The sequence below is a fragment of the Neovison vison genome, chromosome 6, assembly GCF_020171115.1.
Source record: "Neovison vison isolate M4711 chromosome 6, ASM_NN_V1, whole genome shotgun sequence".
NCBI classification, from domain to species: Eukaryota; Metazoa; Chordata; class Mammalia; order Carnivora; family Mustelidae; genus Neogale; species Neogale vison.
This window is the reverse complement of record NC_058096.1, coordinates 71,105,102-71,117,346: the sequence shown is the minus strand read 5'-3', so window position 1 is coordinate 71,117,346 and position 12,245 is coordinate 71,105,102.

The window sequence follows — 12,245 nt, the reverse complement described above, 5'->3', positions numbered from 1 at the left end:
AAATAGATTAAAGACCTAAATGTGAGACTTGAAGCCATAAAAATCCTAGAAGAAAACATGGCCAGTAGTCTCCTTGACATCAACTATAGAAAATTTTTTGTAGAATGACTCCTCTGGCAAGGGTGTATTGACACTACACCAAAACAAAAAGATTCTTTACAGCAACAGAAATCATGAACAACAACAGAATACAATCTAATGAATGGGAGAAGACATTTGCAAATGATACATCTGTTAAGGGATCAATATCCAAAATATACAAAGAACTAATACAACTTAGCACCAAAAAAAAAAAATATTAAAATGGGCAGAGGACATGGATAGACCTTTTTCCAAAGAAGACATCCAGATGGCCAAAAGACACATGAAAAGATTCTCAACATCATCATTATCAGAGAAATGCAAATCAAAATCACAGAGATATCACCTCACGACTGTCAGAATGGCTAAAATAAAAAAAAATACAAGAAACAACAGGTGTTGACAAGGATGTGGAGAAAAAGAAACCCACATGCACTCTTGGTGGAAATGGAAAATTTGGTGCAGACACTATGGAAAACAGTATGGAGTTTCCTTAAAAATAAGGTAGTTCCTTAAAAATAGAATTACCATATGATCCAGTAATTCCACTACTGGATATTTACCTAAAGAAAATTAAAACACCAATTTAAAAAGATACATGCAGCCCTATGTCTATTGAAGCATTATTTATAATAGCCAAGATAGGGAAAAGACCCAGGTATCCACTGATAAATAACTAGGTAAAGAAAATAAATACACACATATACATACATACACACTATAGAATATTACTTAGCCACAAAATCTTGCCAGTTGAGACAATATGAATGGACCTACAGGGTATAATGCTAAGTGAAATAAGTCAGAGAAAGACAAATAAAATATTATTTCACTTATATGTGGAAATTAAGAAACAAATGGGCAAAGAAAAAAAAGAGTCAAAAACCATATTCTAAATACAGAGAATTGTTGGTTTTCAGAGGGGAGGTGGGTGAAGAGATGGTTGAAATAGATAAATATTAATAATACACTTATCTTGATGAGCACTGTTCAATGTATAGAATTGTTGAATCATTATACTGTATACCTGAAAATAATTTGCACTGTATGTTAAGTATGGATGAATTTAACAACAACAACAAAAACACTTCAAAAGCACCTCTTCCTCCCTGACTTGTCCTACCCCAGGTTTTTTTCCATTTAGTATCCACTAAAAAATCTCACCCAATGTACATACTGTCCTACTGGAAAGTGTGGTTACTTGAGATAGAATATAAGTTCCACATGTGGAGTTAGTCCTTTTCCCTTTTTCCTTTTTTCCTTCCCTCTTTTCTCATTTGCTCTCTTTTCTTTCTACCATTCATCCCACTTTATGTATGTTTAATAATAATTATTTAAATTAAATTAATAATTATTAAAATAAAGTATAAAGAAAATACTTGATAATGACCAAGTATAAATTTGAGAATAGAACTATTATGTGAAGGGTGTGAGAATGTAGCAGAGGTATAATGTGGAGAGTGGTTCTCTAAACTATAAAATAAAATAATGAGCAGTAAAATTATATAATGCATTGATTTAATGCATTTCATTATATTTTTTTGTGGGGGGAAAACCTTATAATGGTAATAATGGGGTAGAGAAGTTGTTTGGACTCCATGATTTCCTTCACATGAAATCATATTTAAGCATATGGAAACAACTGGATTTGGGAATAATATTTTTTGACTCATTTGAATACATGGATTACTGAAAATTTCAGTGAAAACAGTTATGAATGATGTTTGGTTTCAATTCTATTTCAGACTTACCCTGTATGAAAAAATAATGGAATCAACAAATGAGAAACAGCTATCAAAAGTTCTACCAACCAATCCTAGCTTCTAAATATGAAATTATGGTAAGTTCAGCTAAAAATGTTGAGTCATGAGGATTACTAGAAGGGAAAAGAAATTAAATTGAGATCAAAATCTTGATGACTATACAGCATGAAAGGGGAATACATTATTTAGAAAACATTAATGATGTATATAATGACCTTGGAGAATTTTAAGAAGAAATTAATGATAAAAATGGGCAACTTGTGTGCATAATTTTCCAATGAAACTTTCCAAACACATACTTAACTTTCAGGAAGAATTACTTAAATTTAAAGAAAACACATAACATTAGTCTTTAGAAATGTACATTGTTAAGTATGAATTTTTTATGTCCTGGAATATAGGTTGTCTCTCTATAGAACTTGAAAGGGACTCATTTAAAACTGGGTGCTCTTGGGATGCCTGGGTGGCTCAACTGGCTAAGCGTCTGACTCTTGGTTTTGGCCCAGGTCATGATCTCAGGCTCATGAGATCGAGCCCTGCATGGGACTCCATACACACCGTGGAATCTGCTTGAGATTCTCTACCCCTCCTTCTCTAGCTGCTCCTTCCCTGCTCAAGCTCTCTTTCTCTCAAATAAATAAAGTATACCTTTTTTAAAAAAACTGGACGCTCTTTAGATAAATAAGACTTCATATATGTAAGTTGTGAATGACTTGTCTGAGAAAATCTGCCTGCATTTAATGCTATTACCACACACACACACACACACACACACACACAGAGTACATCTTTGGAGAGGAGCATTTTATGGTGACTTTTGACGTATTTGAAAAATGATCAATATTCATAGCTGTTTCTACAAAATAGATCAAGTGGTGTTTGTAGCCAAAAACAAAAAGGAAGACAGAAAAGACTTACAGGCAAATAGCATACAAACATCAATTTTTATTGTCCATCTAAGAGTTGGAATGGGGCTACAATGACTGGACATTGTGATCAATTTGCAAAGGGCTTATGTGGGAATTGATGCATATATGTATCAAAAGCTGAGAATGAATATGTAGCCTTCTTAGGTATCTACAGACAACTGGGATTTGTTAATCACATCAAACAAAAGGCACATTTTTTTAAAATTGTGAATTACCCTACGGCAATCTTCCCTAAGATCATAGTTTTTATCAATCCTCTAAAATAATTTAAAACAATATTATAATGCTTACCTGGATATTTTTACTTTATTTTATTTTTAATGATTTTATTATTAATTGACAGAGATCATAAGTAGGCAGAGAGGCAGGCAAGGGGGGAGGGAGAAGCAGGCTCCTTACTGAGCAGAGAGTCCAATGCGGGGCTCAATCGCAGGAGCCCAGGATCGTGACCTGAGCCGAAGGTAGAGGCTTTAACCCACTGAGCTACCCAGGCACCCCTGCCTGGCTTATTTTACACTTAGAAATTAAAACTGGCCAAAAATATAAAATATTGGTAATTTTAATGTTTTTAAATTTTATTCAACTATTCTTTGATTCATTTTATGTTTGGAAATGTAGCTTAAGATAGTGAATAATTGAGCTGTCCAAAAATTATAAATAATTTTATTTATGATTAGAAGGAAAACTAAAACCATGTACAGAAAAACAATTACAAATGTTACATGATAAAATTTATATAATGTATGTATTTTCATGTTTCACTTACATGTACATAAGAGAAGTCTATATATACTAGACTTATGCACCTTGGTGATTTTAGTACAATTGTTCTTCACATAAAAAGGAATATTGAGGAAAATATACATGATGCTGAAATCTCATCCTAGTAATTAGTGTAGCTTTTGTGTGTTAATCTGGGAATTACTCCAGCTTCAATATTCTCTGACAACAATAAAATGTTTTGATAGCTAATGTGTGGTTATTACCCTCTTCTATAGTTTAATACATGTTTTGAAATTTAAGGCATTTTTTTTCCTTCTTTCAACCTTTGGATTTTAAGATATTATAAAAGGCACTTTGATGGATACTCAAACCAGTCAGTTCAGAAAGATTTCCTGGGGGAAAAAAAAATTTGACATGAACATACTTGTTGGAAGAGCTCCATGGAAACCGATTTCCATTTTTTCTAATGTGAACTAACAACACATGTTATCATGCACTCTAAGTGATCACTGTGCTTAGGCATAAAAGCAATAGTCCAACTTTATTTTCTACAGATGTTCTCATTGTTTGTTCTTTACCTGTTCAGCGTAAAAAATATTGTTTCTAATTTCTCCATATAGAAAGAGAGGATTATGGGACTCCAACATTTGTAGAAATAAGGTTCTCTGAAGGAAAATATTGCCCCTATTAAGACACTCCAAGTAATACGACACATTGCTCTTCATCCTGTGTGAGAGACCAGCACAAAACCAACGTGACTAATCATGGACTCCTTTCTGTTCTTGCATAGATGAGAGCCTTATGAGAAAACCCAGGTTCTGACTGCAAATAAAATATCAGTTGTCTCTCTGGAAATACAGTGACTCTCAATGAGGTTTTCCTTGCATCAATTATTTGTTTAAATTACCTATGATGAAATATAAAAAGTTAATAAAGATAATGGTGATGGTAAATGTTTTAGTTTTTCATTGCTACCATAACAAACTACCACAAACTTAGTGTTTTAAAACTACAAATTTATTATCTTAGAGTTACGCATGTTGAAGTCTGACACGGGTTTTACAAGCTAAAATCAAGGTGCTGTCAGGACTGTCCCTTCCTCTCCCCCCACCACCCATGTATTTGAAAGAGAGAGAGAGCAGAGTGGGAATGAGAGAGAGAGAGAGCGTACGAGCGCATGAGCAGGGGAGAGGGGCAGAGGGAGAGAGAGAAGCAGACTCCCCGCTGAGCAGGGAGCCAATCTGGGGACTCAATCCCAGAACCCCAGGATCATAACCTGAGCCAAAAGCAGAGGAAGGCAGACACTCAACCAACTGAAACACCCAGTTGTCCCTGGAGCCGGTCCAGGGGTTTTAAGGGAGGATCCATTTCCTTGCTTATTCAGATCCTTGGCAGAATTCGGTTCCTTAAATTAATAGGGTTGAGAAGAGGTCACGTGCATTCCTTGGCTTGTGTCTCCCTTCTTCCACCTCCAAAGCCAGCAGTCTTTGGGTAAGTTCTCTTCATAATTCAAATCTCTCCCTCTGTCTCATCTCTCTGACTCACTTTTCTGGTTCTACATTTTGTTTTTCAGAGCTCACATAATTATCTTGGTCCTACTGGGAGATTCTAGGATAATCAGTCCATCTCAGGGGGTGCAACCTTAACCACATCCACAGTCTCTTTCTGCCATGTATGTAACATATTCCCAGGTTCCAGGGATTCGGATATGAATATCTCTGAGGGACAATCATTCTGCTCACCCTAGTAATAATAATAGTAGACACTAACACTATATGCCAACCCCTTTTTAGTGTCTTACATATAATATTTTTTTCAAGATTTCATTTATTTATTTGAGAGACAGAGTGAGTGAGAGAGAGACAGCATAGGAGCAGGGGCAGAGGGAAAAGCAGGTTCCTCTGCTGAGCAGGGAGCCCGATGTGGGGCTCAATTGCAGGACCCTGGCATCATGACCTGAGCTGAAGGCAGTCACTTAGCCTACTGAACCACCAAGATACCCCACGTGTCTTGAAAATATGAACCAAATTAAACTTTGCAGCAACTCTATGAGAAAGATAATAATGTTATGTCCGTTTTACAGATGAGGAAAATGAGAAAGAGATCTTGTAACTTGTGAAAAGTCACTGAGCTAGAAAGTTAAATGGCCTTCCCAGAGTCATACAGTTGTAAATCTGGAATCCAAATCTGCCTTATCTGCATTCACAGTCAGATCAGTTTTTTGTTTATTTGCTTGTTTGTTTGGGGAGTGATTTTTGGTTTATTTTTTTCCCCCTGCTCTGCCTTCTACGGAGTAAAGTCTTAGCTTTAAGCAGAAGCAATTAAGGTAGAAAGGCTTAAAGTACTTGGATAATAATTCATCCCAGGATCCTGCCCAAAATCAATATGAGACTTACTACCTCAGAATTTGTAAATATATTCTTCCCCCATTAAAAAAATAACTAAATAAAGGGAGATTGGGGTTTTTCCACATCAAGATTTCAAGTAGTTTAACTATCTCCATTAATTCCAAAAAGCACCATGCTATCTCACTTTGAAGCTCTTTCAAAATCAAGATATTTAATCATGTATGATCCTGATTGAGTGAGGAGACTCAAATTATTTTCAACTAGATGCCCTCTGGGAGGGCATTTACTAAGAAGCAGAAACTTCCTAGTAAAGTGATCATTATTTTTGAAGGGACTGCAACACCAGAAAGCAAAATGATGTAAAATTTCAACATTTGTTGGGACTTGTACAGTCAGAAACTATGCATGTACATTTGCGGATGTGTGTGGGCACACATGGTTATCCAGTAGACAATTATCAACTGACCACACTTCCTGGAAAAAATTAAGTAGCATTTTTTGTTGTTGTTAAAACACTCAAGAAGTATTTTCTTCTATCTCACTACAAGAAAAGTCTCTTTAAATAAACCCTGTAATTCAGGATTCTCACCATTAACCTTGAAATACAGAATTGTCCTATATGAGTAGGTGTTAGTAAATAAGCATACCACCACACAGACATATTTAAGTAATAGATGGCGGAAACACAAGCCAATAAACCCCAATAGATTCAAGGTTAATTGTGACACATTTCACCTTTAGCTTCTGTCATTACAGTAAGAAAAACATGCCCTAAAGTATTTCAACTATTTACCTATAAATTGCAATAAAAACTCCATTACATAGAATGGAGTACGCCCTTATGAAAATCAATGAAGTCAATATGCCTTTAAAAATAATCTTGTTTGCAAACCTACTTACATCACTGTATGTGAATCCTATATTCTCTGTGGTGTATAACTAGATTTTCATTACATTACCAGCAGAATAAAGTAAATAGTTTGTAGGTGAATATATCTGCAGCAATGAAATATTTATTATTTTCTTAGCTAACAAGAATGGTTTCTTGGTCCCCTCTCCTTGCATTTATTCTGGAAACATATTGACAGCAACAAACATTATTCTTGAGCAATTAAAGAATGAGGAGTGTAGCAAAGAGATTGGGTTAAAGGAGGAAGAGAGGAAAGAAGAAAAGTTAATTGCCAATATTTTGTGCTTTAAGAATAGAAGATTATATAGCCTGATGGTAAATATAAGTCTCAATTTCTTTTAAACATAGTGCTTCTATTCTTTTTCCTCGAAAGAGAATGAAATCACATGTTTTCACCCAATGTTAAGTTCTATTCCCAAGAATTCATTTTCTAGGATGTAGACAAATAATTTAAATGTTTGTTAGGGTAACATATCCCCAAGGAATATATTATCATTTTTAAATTATTTTAAATGAATTGCTTTAAAGTCTGTAAATATCAGAATTACATTTGCATAAAACCAATCTTCTTTTTTCCTATCCTACTAAGACTCTTTCAATAATCTCTTCTTTAAACCATTTTTTAAAGGCTGTTTGCTTTTAACACATATTTTTAAAGTTGTTTTTTTTTTTCTAATTTGGTCATTATTTGCCTAAAATAAACAGGAAGTGCTTTATAATTTTGGATAGAAAAAGAAAAATGAGGTTTATGAGCCTTTCTGACTGGGTGCCATGGTAGTAAATAGGCTGGAATTTCTAACTAACAGAAAAACATAAACCTTTTGCTATTTTATTTTTCCCTTTCTTCCCCCCTTCCTTTCTTAAAGAAATCTCATGTGATACCAGTATGAGCACCACTGAATGGAAAGGTCAAGTTATTAGCAGAAGCTGAGCACTGTAATGTTTCTTTGTCTCAGAAGAAAACTGAAATGACTCCTGGTGTTACTGTGAGGGGGATATGGTCATCCCAGAGAATTAAGAAACTGAAATTAAAAGGTCATAATGTCCTTAGGGATGGTGAAAAGGCAATGTGGTGCAAAGGGTCATCTTCTACTCAGGCTCAGGCCTGTCTATAAATGCAGTTCCCTAAAGGAAAGGCTAATTCAGCATCAGAATTGAAAAAGACATTTTAAAAACTACTTCCTGTCCTGGGTACTAGTTAAAAGAATACTCTTTAGGGAGTCAAGACAAAAGAACCGATCTAAGGTCTGTAACATAACTGTTGTATGACTGTGGACAATTTGCTTTATTTCTGGGCCTCAATTTCTTCTCCTAAATGAGGATTTGATGTGGAGCATTTGCTCACTGGTAAACAAGGACAGTTCCATATTCTACTCTTAATGAATAAAATATAGAATTTCGATGAGTTACCCACCCAAAATGTGATCTGTTAGAAACAGTAAAATAGCTAATCTCTAAAATTCTTACCAGTTTTCACTTTATGACTTAGGCCACATGAATGTCTCCCCAATCCATATCTTCTATAATTCATTTCCAATAGTCATGTGTCATTTACCTGCTATGTATCAGAGAACTTTGCAGCAGAATTACTACAGAGACAAAGTCATATAAGACATAAACCCTTCCTGAAGAAATAGAGTCTGGCAAATGGAGAAAGACATGTGAATAAATAAGTGTGAAAAAGCATTGCACGTCACTGAGGGAGTTCTTCAATTAGGATTAGGGAACCACAGAAGAAATCTAGCCTCACCCAGGGCATTTCTAGGTGACTAATCAAAAAATATTTTATGTAAAAAAGTGTTATTTGATATTTTTGTGAAACAAAAGGACAAGGAGCCGGTCAGGTGTTTAGAATAAAGGCACTCCCAGACCACGAAATAAATAAATAAATAAAATACAGTAGCAAAACCAAAAAGGCTCCATGAAACAGCTGGTCATGTTCATTTTAACTATTAACAACTCACAAGGTTTGGGGCATAGACGATGGGGGCATAGAAGATGAGGGAGATGTGAACTATAATTCTTTCTTAGATAGTATGGTTTTTATCCTATAGACAAAGGGCTTTTAAGGCAATGGCACCATGGATAAAGCATGAGATGTGGGTTGTACAGAAAGCTGCTTCAGGAGACAGAATACTAGGTGGTATTACTAATTTGATATATGGATTAAGGGCTGTTAAAGTATAATTTTGCAAAGGCAAAATTGTGAAAAAATTATGAAACAAAAAAATGAATGCACAAATATTCTGTCCAACTAATTAAGAGGAAAACATTAACATTTGAGAAACTAGCTATTTATAGGCAATTCAAAAAAAGAATGTTAAAATGGTTGCATCGATTTTAAAATTGGCTAATGTTCAAAAGGGCAATAAACTATAACCTTTGAGTTATTTGTTCCATCAAGTAAAAATTGGATTTCTACTGGACAAAAATCAACAAAGTCACATTTAACTTTACTAAATGTGAGACATTTAATTAACAACATGCAGTGAATTGAAAGGTATATTTCCCTAAACTTGGTGGTGGGGCTGGGGGTGGGGAGTACTTTATTCCAGTATACATTGAAAATGCATACCAGCTACTTTTCTGTCCTATTTTCAATTTCTGAACAGTTATTTCTTACCTGGAAAAACTCTATCATTAGTATTTTAGTGTGCACTGTCCCTTTTGCTAATTTTATGTACCATGTAATTGAACACTTTAAAATATGCATACATAAATGTTATTAAACAATATCATATTGTATAACACATTTTAAAATTTCCATCTAAATATACCAATGAGAAATATCTCTTGTCTCTAGAATATTTATGGAAAGCACTCAATGCTAGGCTTTCATTATTTTAAATTTTTTTTTTTTTAAGATTTTATTTTATTTATTTGAGAGAGAGAGACAGTGAGAGAGAGCATGAGCAAGGAGAAGGTCAGAGGGAGAAGCAGACTCCCCATGGAGCTGGGAGCCTGATGTGGGACTCGATCCCGGGACTCCAGGATCACGCCCTGAGCCGGAGGCAGTCATTTAACCAACTGCGCCACCCAGGCGTCCCTAGGCTTTCATTATTTTAAAAACCCATTTCAGGCATACCTGTTTTGAAAAGTCTACTACACTTTTTAAAAAAGTCAACTCTTTGTTTCTCCATTGTAATCAAGTAGCTCACCATGCAAATTTGTACCAGAGAAACTGTAATCCTGGGCTTCTGCAGCCAATGTTTTACCAGAGAAGCAGGTTGGTTTTAGGCATTGCTATTCCATCACTGGTATTGATTTGCTCACAATAATTCTTAATTATACTCAAGGTAACAAAGAGGACTTGTGGCTTTTATTATTTTTTTTCTGGGATATGGACTGTGAGGCTAGGAATCCGGTAAGTGCCATACTGAATAAACGGACTGTTGTCCCTGGCTGAGGATACTGTGGCTGAATTGGTTTTATAAAGCCAATTCCATGAACTCAGCATTTTGACAATGTCTGATAGGATAATATTTTATAGGAAGAACCAAATACTTAGTATCTTTGATTTGCTCCAACATCCCTCAACAGGAAATATGAGGATAAGCAACCTTTTCCTCCTTTATATACTAGTATGGTTTTATTCTTACAAATTAGGATGATGTGGCCTTGGTTTAAAACATCAATAGGCCATTATGCACTACACAGAAGAAAGTCCAGATATCAATTAGTCTAAACACTACGTAACTGTGTTGGGCAAATGTCTTTTCAATATTTAACTGGCTTACATCTAAAGACCTCGTGAAACAAGTCAACATATTCTTCTTCCTAGGTGTTTATTTTCTAACCCATTTGTCTCAAAGAGTAGACTTGCATTACACAGCTGAGAGTTAATTTCATCTGTTCATATAACAAATATTTACTGAATCTTAGTAGGTTCCAGGAACTTGAGAATCAAAAGCCCAAGATCTTACACTGAAGTGGAAAAAGTCAGATGATAAGTAAATACATACATGCATAAATAAACAAGAAAATTTCCTGTGATGATAAGTGCTTTGCAGAGAAATGAAATACATTCATGTGATAGTGATTGAGTAATTCTCTAGATTACGAATTCAGGCGAAGATCTGTCAAAGGCAGTTAAATTTAACATTAAAGTTGACTGACAAGGGAAGCTTTCCACTATAAGATAAAAAGAAGAGCATTTACGACCAAGGGACCAGACAAGGCAAAGAGGAGAGAGGATGTGCATACTTTAAAAACTGGAAGAAAGCCAGTGTGCATGAAACCCAGGGTCAGAGGGGAGAGAAGCATCTGACGCTGTGGACCATAAATACTACACCAAGATTTTGGTTAAAGCTTGCAAAATAAGCACTCTATGCCGTGTAATTTGAGAACTTAACTTGTCCATTTCTGTTATATGAGCCCCAAATCTATACACAAACAAAATATCATGAAGCTGTTTACAGTGCTTAGTATATTTCTGCAGAGCGGCTGATCCTGCTGATGCAGCTGGACTCCTTTAGCTGCAGTGGGAATGCTTCCTGAATCCGTGTGTGACTCGTCATGTCAATAAATTGTGCACTGTGTTGTGCTGAGACTTAAGTAATACCGCCTGGTTTGCAAAGATGTTGGTCACATTATCTCTGAATAGAAAAGAACATCCACAAATATGAATCTCCCTATTTGCTGAGACTTCGTGGGACACCAGGAAAATATTTTTGTCCAGAAATACCAATTAGATGTTATGGTATGTAATATGAGATATTAAATGCAAAGTAATTGGCATAGTCCTAGGCAATAATCATATAGTCCATATTATGGATTATTATTTTATTTATTTATTTGACAGACAGAGATCACAAGTAGGCAGAGAGGCAGGCAGAGAGAGAGAGAGGAGGAGGCAGGTTCCCCGCCGAGCAGAGAGCCTGATGCGGGGCTTGATCGCAGGACCCTGGGATCATGACTGAGCCGAAGGCAGAGGCTTTAACCCACTGAGCCACCCAGGCACCCCATATTATGGATTATCATAAGTAGTAACAATTTTATTCTAGAACTTAGACACTCATTTTTTTCAATTTTATTTTCTTTTAATTCAATTAATGAACATATAGTATATTGTTAGTTTCAGAGGTAGACGTCAGTGACTCATCAGTTGTACATAATATCCGGTGCTCATGACATCACATGCCCTCCTTAATGCTCATCACCCAGTTACTCCAACCATCCACCCCACCCACTTAGCCCTCCAGCAACCCTCAGTTTCTTTCCTATGGTTAAGAGTCTCTTATGGTTTGTCTTCCTTTCTGATTTTGTCTTGTTTTCTTTTTCACTCCCTTCCTCTATGCTCCTCTGTTTTGTTTCTTAAATTTCACATATCAGTGAAATCATGTAATTGTCTTTCCCTGATTGACTTATTCTGCTTCGCTTAATACCCTCTAGTTACAGCCATGTCATTGCAAATGGCAAGATATCATTTTTTGATGGCTGAGTAATATTCCATTGTAGATATATTTATCATTGTGTATATATATATTTATCA